Raw genomic sequence first — 9347 nt, forward strand, 5'->3', positions numbered from 1 at the left:
GGAGAATTGCTTGAATCCAGGAGCAGTGGTTCAAGCAGAGGTTGCAGTGAGCCTAAATTGTGCCACTACACTCTAGCCTAGGCCACAGAGCAAGACTCTGTCTTGGAAAAACAATTTTTTATTTTTTAATTTTTATTTATTTTTTATTTTTTATTTATTTATTTTTGAGACGGAGTCTCGCTGTGTCGCCCGGGCTGGAGTGCAGTGGCCGGTTCTCAGCTCACTGCAAGCTCCGCCTCCCGGGTTTATGCCATTCTCCTGCCTCAGCCTCCGAGTAGCTGGGACTACAGGCGCCCGCCACCTCGCCCGGCTAGTTTTTTGTATTTTTTAGTAGAGACGGGGTTTCACCATGTTAGCCAGGATGGTCTTGATCTCCTGACCTCGTGATCCGCCCGTCTCGGCCTCCCAAAGTGTTGCGATTACAGGCTTGAGCCACTGCGCCCGGCCTATTTTTTATTTTTTTTTAAATTAAGATGGGGGTCTCTCTGAATTGCTCAGGCTGGAGAGCAGTGTTTAATTTTTTTTTTTTTTTTTTTTTTTTTGAAGATGGGGTCTTGCTCTGTCACCCAGGCTGGAGTACAGTGGCATGATCATGACTCACTGTAGCCTCCACCTCTTGGGCTCAGGAGATCTTCCCACCTCAGCCTCCTGAGTAGCTGAGACTACTGGTGCACGCTACCATGCCCAGCTAATTTTTGTAAAAGAAAAATTTTTAAACAGAAAATTATTGTTATTGTTTTGGACGATGAACAGTATTGTACTTTCTGTTTTTGGATTTAGACAAAGTCAAAGACTCACTTGTCTCTCCCCCAGCCCCACCCCTCCTACCCCTGCTACAGAAAAGGCTCAGGGGAGTCAGGGATGGGCATGGGTCCTTCAGGTCCCTGTTTGGGGCTGGGCCTGTTTTCCTCAGAGGAACGGCCGCTGAGGTTGGATAAGGAGACTGATGCGCTCATAGTAGCTAGATGGCGCTCTGGGCGGTAAGTGTGTCATCCCGCCCATGTGACCTATGCACTCATCCACCTTATGAGGCCCAGTAATTCAGGACATCCTGGCCTTGCAGGAACTTTCTGTTCTCTAAAGGAGAAAGTCACCTGGCAGGGGCTGCTCTTGCTTCCAGTTCATGGTGCACAGCTCAGTAACCACATGCCATTCCCTGGCCAGTCCACCAAACTCAGTCCTGCCTGCTCTTGGACCACCGGTGCACCCTTCCCTCCTCAGACCTCCCCAGGTACCCACAGCCCGGGCCCCTCAGGTCAGGAGCTGTCTCACAGCATTGAGAAGCACCAGCTGGGGTGGCCACCATCATCCCTCGTGCCTTGTTACATGTCTTCCAGCTATGGCAGAGCCCACCTCCCCCTTCCCAGGCAGGCCCTTTAAGGCCATCCCCCAGCTAGAGTCTGAAGTCTGTGTCCCCCCAAATTTCACGTTGTAATTAACCCCCAGGTGATGGTGTTAGGAGGCGGGATCTCTGGAAGGGAGTTAGGTCATTAGGGTGTCCTCACGAATGGGATTAGTGCCCTTATAAAAGAGCCCCTCTCTGAGAGACCCTTGCCGTTCCACCAGGTGAAGACAGCAAGAAGGTGCCCTCTGTGGACAAGCAATGGGTCCTCACCAGACACCGACTAGAAGCCTCCTTGGTCTTGGACTTCCCAGCCTCCAGAACTGTGTGAAATACATTTCTATTGTTTATAAGCAGTCCAGGCACCTGGTTTACGGAACATTGTTAGGTAAGCTCAGATGGATGAAGACATCCCCTCTTTTTTTTTTTTTCAGATGGAGTCTTGCACTGTCACAGAGGCTGGAGTACAGTGGTGCCATCTCAGCTCACTGCAAGCTCTGCCTCTCCAGTTCAAGTGATTCTCCTGCCTCAGCCTCCTGAGTAGCTGGGATCACAGACGTGTGCCACCACACCCAGCTAATTTTGGTATTTTTAGTAGAGACGAGGTTTCACCATATTGGCCAGGCTGGTCTCAAACTCCTGACCTCTCAACCTTCTCATCTTGGCCTCCCAAAGTGCTGGAATTACAGGTGTGAGCCATCACATCAGGCCAGTATACCCTCCTTTTCTTTCTTGAGGACTTCCCTCCAGCCCCTCCTCCCGACCCCCTGCATTGCCATCTCTCTCTTCTCTCTCTCTCTCTCTGTCAGGGGTCAGGCCACACAGAGGGGCTGGCATCTCCCTCTCCTGACCCCATGTCCTCCTGCATCTCAGCCTCCTATCTCTCCCTGACCATCATCCTTTACCCATACTTCCCACCCAGACCTCTCCCCTCCAGTCTCTGAACCAGCCAGGTCACAGTCCCAAGCACCACCCTGCCATCTGTCCTCACCGCTCTGGACCTAAGTAGAGCGCCCACACAGCTGCCCACTGCCCCAAAATGCTCTCCTTGCAGCCTCCTGGTTTTCCTCACGCTCCCTGGCCCCTATTCTCCATGATGCCCCCTCCCCCATCCTCCCTCCCACTGACCTCCTCCTTCTGATCCCCTATCCCCCTGGCTTCCCTCCCACTGACCTCCTCCTTCTGATCCCCTATCCCCCTGGCTTCCCTCCCACTGACCTCCTCCTTCTGATCCCCTATCTCCCTGGCTTCTGCCCCACATCCTTCCTCCACCTGGCGTCCCCTCACCCTGCTTCCCTCTCTCCCTGGTCCTCCTTCTCCTTGCCTTCTCCCTAGTCCCCTTTCTCTCTCATTCGCCCCTCCCTGGTGCCCCCTCTGCCTGATCCTTCCTATCCCCTCATCTCCCTGATCCTCCTCCTTCCTAATCCTCCCTCTCCTGATCCCCCCTCTCCCTGATCCCTTTATTCTGGCCTCAAAGTTGATGGCACCAGGACTCTGTCCTCGCCCCTCTTCTCTTACCACACTCTTTTCTCAGTGAGCTCATCCAATCCCAAATTTAAATCCCAGCCCTTACATCTCTGTCCTGATTCAGACTGGAGCCTCCAGTTGCTTCCTGGACCCCTCACGCTTCGTGTGGACAAAGCGGAACCTCTGCCAAAGCCTCCTCTCCCCTGGCTATTTCCCCTCGAAAGTGGCGTCTCTGTTTGCCAAGTTAAACAGGCCAGAAGCCGTGGAATCCTCCTCAACTGTCCTCTCTTTCACCCCTCACATCCCATCCATCAGTAAGTCACATTAAACCGGGCGTGGTGGCTCCTGTCTGTATTCCCAGCTACTTGAGAGGCAGAGGCAGGAGGATTGTTTAAGTCCAGGAGTTCCAGGCTGGCTTGGGCAGCATAGTGAGACCCCATCACTATTATTTAAAAAGAGACTGGCTGGGTGAGGTGGCTCATGCCTGTAGTCCCAGCACTTCGGGAGGGCGAAGCGGGAGGATCCTGACCTATGAAGTCAGGAGTTTGAGACCATCCTGGCCAACATGGTAAAACCCCATTTCTACTAAAACTACAAAAACTAGCTAGGTGCAGTGGCACACGCCTGCAATTCCAGCTACGTGAGAGGCTGAGGTGGAAGAATCACTTGAACCCTGTGGGCAGAGGTTGCAGTGAGATGAGATCACACCAATGCACTGCAGGCTGGAAAACAGAGTGAGACACTGTCCCCCCCCTCCCAAAAAAAATAGAGACTAAATGAGGTCCTGCTTCTCCTCTCAAACCTCTCCATGAGAGAGAAGGGAGGTTGCGTACGTGAGCGTGGACACCACAGAGGAGGGCGCTTGTCCAGAAGGGGCTTCAAGGAAGGTTCTGAGAAAGAGGGCACAGAGCGGCTCGAGGCTCCGTGAGGAAGGGAGGCCATGTCAGCGGTGGAGACCCTGGGGGCGAGTGAGCAGAGACCGGGAGCTAGAGAAAGTCAAATCTGTGATGGAGAACAAGCCAGGTAAGACCAGGGAAGTGTGTTGGTGCCAGGTCTTGGGGCCCTCGATGGCTGAGGCGCTCGGACTGTCTTTGGGAGGTGACCTGGAGCCAGTGGAGATCCTGGAACAGGAGCAGTGGTGGCCACAGAGCTGGTGGCCTGTGCAGGACGGACTGGGGAAGGCACAGAGGCCACCCTGGGCTTAGGCCTGAAGCAACCAGAACAGTGGAAGGAACGAACAAAGTCAGGCAGACGGGCCGGTAGGACTGCAGCTGGTTGCTGTGGGGCGGGGACAGAGGGTCCTATGATGAATAAGTTAAAACTGTCGGCTCCGCAGCTCACACCTGTAATCCCAGCACTTTGGGAGGCCGAGAAGGGTGGATTGCTTGAGCCCAGTAGTTCAAGACCAGCCTGGGTAACACAGCAAAAACCCATCTCTACAGAAAATACAAAAATTAGCCAGGCATGGTGGCACGTGCCTATAGTCCCAGCTACTTGGGAGACTGAGGTGGGAGGATTGCTTGAGCCCAGGAAGTGGAGGTTACAGTGAGCCGAGATTTCGCCACTGCACTCCAGCCTGGGTGACAGAGTGAGACCCTGGGGATGATGTCTCTGTTCTTCCCCAGGAAATGATGAAATGGGACCTTGGTACTGGTGCAGTAGTAGGGGGCAGTTTCTGGACCATACGGCCAGGGCTGATCAGACCCCAGGTGGGTCCCAGGCAGGCTTACAGGGTGGCCTCCAACGAGAGCTTTGTTCACCCCAGCCGCTGAGAAAGGCTGGTTCCAACAGTGTTTCTACAGCGTTTTTTCACAGAGGAGATTGAGAGCTGGTCACTCCGTGATGGAAGGAAGGGAAAGTGGAGAAGCCCGCTCAACATGAGTGGGGTCCCAGAGACTTAAGGCTGCAGTGGGGGTGCACAAGAGACAGTGGGGGTCCTGATATTTATCAGACGGTCAGGACATGGTTGGGCCGGGAGCTGCCTTCCCCTAGTCCGCTGTTCAGCTCCCAGGCTCCTGGGCAGCTGCACCGGTCTCTCCTTCCAGCAAGGCTGGGTCATGTGGCTCCCTGATCCCCAGAGACTGGACTCCCTTATTTCCAAGCATGTCTTTACTGTGCACTCCCCACCCTCAGTTTGTTTGTTTTGTTTTTTGTTTTTTGAGACAGTCTCACTCTGTCGTCCAGGTTGGAGTGCACTGGCACTATCTTGGCTCACTGCAACCTTTGTCTCCTGGGCTCAAGCAATTCCCCTGCCTCAGTCTCCTGAGTAGCTGGGATTCCAGGCACCCACAACCACACCTGGCTAACACTTATGTATTTTTAGTAGAGACGGTTTCATCATATTGGGCAGGCTGGTATCAAACTCCTGACCTCAGGTGATCCTCCCACCTCAGCCTCCCAAAGTGCTGGAATTACAGGCGTGAGCTGCCGTGCCCAGCCTTCCCATCCTCATTTTGGGAGCCCAAATAGGCCTTTGTGCTCCTTGCCACCAAGAGCTCCTGCCCCAGTGTCTTCAGCCCTAAGGGTCGAGTCCAAACTCATACCCTGCTAAAATCAATTCTTTTACCAAAGCCATCCAATGAGCAACTATGAAACCTGCTGCCCTGTGGGTGAGTGGGGGCGACTTTCTGGAGGTCAAGAAGAGTGTGTGCTGGGCACGGTGGCTCATGTCTAGAATATCAGCACTTTGGGAGGCTGAGGAGGGAGGATCGCTTGAGTCCAGGAGTTTGAGGTTACAGTGAGCCGTGATCGCAACACTGCACTCCAGCCTGGACAACAGAGCCAGACAGTGTCTCAAATAAATAAATAAATAAGATTTAAAAATGAGTGCTCTTCAGCTGGGGTCCCTTGAACGCACTACAATAAGACACTACAGGCTGGATGCGATGGCTCAAGCCTGTAATCCCAGCACTTTGGGAGGCCGAGACGGGCGGATCACGAGGTCAGGAGATCGAGACCATCCTGGCTAACCCGGTGAAACCCCGTCTCTACCAAAAAATACAAAAAACTAGCTGGGCGCGGTAGTGGTGCTTGTAGTCCCAGCTACTCGGGAGGCTGAGGCAGGAGAATGGCGGGAACCCGGGAGGCAGAGCTTGCAGTGAGCTGAGATCCGGCCACTGCACTCCAGCCTGGGCGACAGAGCAAGACTCTGTCTCAAAAAGAAAAAAAAAAAATAGTAATAATAAGACACTACAGGCCGGGCGCGGTGGCTCAAGCCTGTAATCCCAACACTTTGGGAGGCCGAGACGGGTGGATCACGAGGTCAGGAGATCGAGACCATCCTGGCTAACACGGTGAAACCCTGTCTCTACTAAAAAAATACAAAAATCTAGCCGGGTGAGGTGGCGGGCGCCTGTAGTCCCAGCTACTCGGGAGGCTGAGGCAGGAGAATGGCGGGAACCCGGGAGGCGGAGCTTGCAGTGAGCTGAGATCCGGCCACTGCACTCCAGCCCTGGTGATAGAGCGAGACTCCGTCTCAAAAAAAAAAAGACACTACAATAAGACAGAACCTGGAATAGGGTGTGGCGAGTGAGGCACTGGCCTGGGGCCCAAAATTTAAGGGACATGGTAATCAAGAGAAATAATATTGAAATACAATATTTAAAAAAAATCAATGTTAAAACAAAAATATCAATGATGAAGAAAAATTGATTTTACTTTTTTTTTTTTTTTTTTTTGAGACGGAGTCTCGCTCTGTCGCCCAGGCTGGAGTGCAGTGGCCGGATCTCAGCTCACGGCAAGCTCCGCCTCCCGGGTTTACGCCATTCTCCTGCCTCAGCCTCCCGAGTAGCTGGGACTACAGGCACCAGCCACCTTGCCCGGCTAGCTTTTTGTATTTTTTAGTGGAGACGGGGTTTCACCATGTTAGCCAGGATGGTCTCGAACTCCTGACCTCGTGATCCGCCCGTCTCGGCCTCCCAAAGTGCTGGGATTACAGGCTTGAGCCACCGCGCCCGGCCTTACTTTTTTTTTTTTTGAGACAGAGTCTCGCTCTGTCACCCAGGCTGGAGTGCAGTGTCATGATCTCAGCTCACTGCAACCTCTGCCTCCTGGGTTCAAGCGATTCTCCTGCCTCATCCTCCCGACTAGCTGGGACTACAGGCTTGTGCCACCACGCCTGACTAATTTTTGTAGTTTTAGTAGAGATAGGGCTTCACGGTGTTAGCCAGGATGGTCTTGATCTCCTGACCTCATGATTTGCCTGCCTTAGCCTCCCAAAGTGCTGGGATTGCAGGGGTGAGCCACTGCGCCCGGCCCAGAAAAAAATCATTTTACTTTATATTATGTTTTGAGATGGGGTCTTGTTCTATTGCCCAGGCTAGAGTACTACAGCACGATCACACCTCACTGTAGCCTTGACCTCCTGTGCTCAGGCAGTTCTCCCACCTCGGCCTTCCAAAGTGCTGAGATTACAGGCGTTCTTTAAAAAAATTGACCATTTATTAACTTTTTCCACTTGGTTCCAACTATGGAGGTGACATTTTCCTGAGTGTCCTGAGGCTGCACAGAGAATCCCCCACTTCCTTCTCCTGCAAATAAACTGGGAAGGGATTCCTCCAGCAGCCCGGCTGCAGCTCCCAAAAACGAAGGAGGAAGTGGTCACCCCAGGAAGGTAACGGGGTCCGCGGCTCAGGAGGCGGCTCCCGGGTGAGGAGCCCTCCGCGGCCAGCAGGGGACGCTGTGGGCCTGCGCCGCCAGAAACCGTTTTGCCAGGGAAGAAGCCGCTGTGCACCCCAGTTCCTGACGCCCACGTCGCTCACAGCCCCAGCTCGCCCGGGGAGCTGACCCACTTGCTCAGCTCCTGGGAGAGACAGCTAACTCTGGGTGTAGAGAACAAAACCAAAGACCAGACGTTGCTCCTTACCCACTAGTCCCCTGTACCCAGGCATAGCCCCCCCCAGAATACCACGCCTTCCCCCAGCAAGGCCTCTTGGGTATCTTGTTTGTCCCAGGTCCAAGTAGCATCACCAGCCCGAGTCTGGCTGATTCGCTAATTGCCAGTGTCCTCTCTGTTGGGAGTGGAGAGCAGGGAGAGCCTTCCAGAAAGGCCACATTCCCAAAGGATTCCAGTTTTGATGAGTTCAGAAGCCCCTTCACCATTCTCAAGCCAAGTGATGTGAAATGAGGAGGGGGGGCTTTCTTCCTGGATGGTTTCCCCTACCCCCGACCTCAGATGCCCCTTTTCCTCCGATAGTCCCTGCGGCCCATGGCTCTATGGCCCCCACTGGCTCTGGTTCCAGCTCTGGCTTTCCTGGGCCCACCAGGGTCCCTGGGCCCAGGACTTGGAAGCTCTCCTGGGTTCCTTCTATTTCTTTTCTTTTCTTTTTTTTTTTTTTTTTGAGATGGAGTCTTGCCTCGCCTGCCACCACGCCTGGCTAATTTTTGTATTTTTAGTAGAGATGGGGTGTCACCATGTTGGCCAGGCTGGTCTCGAACTCCTGACCTCGTGATGCACCTGCCTCAGCCTCTCAACGTGCTGGGATTACAGGTGTGAGCCACCGTGCCCAGCCTCTTTTCTTTTCTTTTTATTTTTTTTTTTGAGACGGAGTCTCATTCTGTCGCCCAGGCTGGAGTGCAATGGTGCGATCTCGGCTCACTATAGCCTCCTCCTCCTGAGTTCAAGTGATTCTCCTCCCTCAGCCTCCTGAGTAGCTAGGATTACAGGTGCCCGCCATCACACCTGGCTAATTTTTGTATTTTTAGTAGAGACAGGGTTTTAGTAGAGACAGCGTTTCACCATGTTGGCCAGGCTGGTCTCAAACTCCTGACCTCAAGTGATCCACCTCAAGTGATCCGTCTGCCTCGGCCTCCCAAAGTGCTGGAATTACAGGCATGCACCACTCCTGCAGTGAGTGAACATGAAGTTAGAGGTGACTGTGGCTCAGAAAGGCTGCGTGACTTACCCAAGGTCGCATAGCAGTGAGAGATGGAGTCTGGGCCCAGAGCCAGCGTGCTGTCTTTTGGCATTGCCTCCCTGGAAAGGCTGGACCCACACGGTCCTCTCTGCCCTGCACCGTTTTAGTTCACACAGCTCACTCTTGGCCTGTGCCGGGTACTTGTCTTGCTTTCTAAGAGTGGTTATTTATTGATTCTTTGGATTTCTACTTAGTTCCTCCCGTGCCAGGCCCAGGAGACAAAGGCGGAGGCTGCACTCAAGGAGTTCATGGTCTGGGAGACAAGATTCTTCCTGCGTGTCAGCTGAGTCTTCCCAGGCAGCCCGCAGGCCTCCCAAGGGGCAGAGGCTGTTTCCTGCTTCTCCTGCAGCCCACCCGGGGCTGGTGACCTCCTGGTCCCTTCTCAGGGAGCTGCTGCTGCTGCCGCCTCCATCATTGGGTGGGGGCTGGGCAGGCCTGACCCAGCAGGCTATGAGGTGAGGGATAGAGGGCTGGGGAAGGGATCTGGGAGCTGAGAGCTCAGGGAAGGTGTTGGGGGTTTAAGGCTGATGAAAGCAGGCTTCCTTTCTCAAACACCCAAGGGCTGATATACCACATGTAACTTGAGCAGCAGGGCCGAGCCCTCAGCTCTGCGTGTGCACAGC

Source organism: Rhinopithecus roxellana, chromosome 19, assembly GCF_007565055.1.
Source record: "Rhinopithecus roxellana isolate Shanxi Qingling chromosome 19, ASM756505v1, whole genome shotgun sequence".
NCBI lineage: Eukaryota > Metazoa > Chordata > Mammalia > Primates > Cercopithecidae > Rhinopithecus > Rhinopithecus roxellana.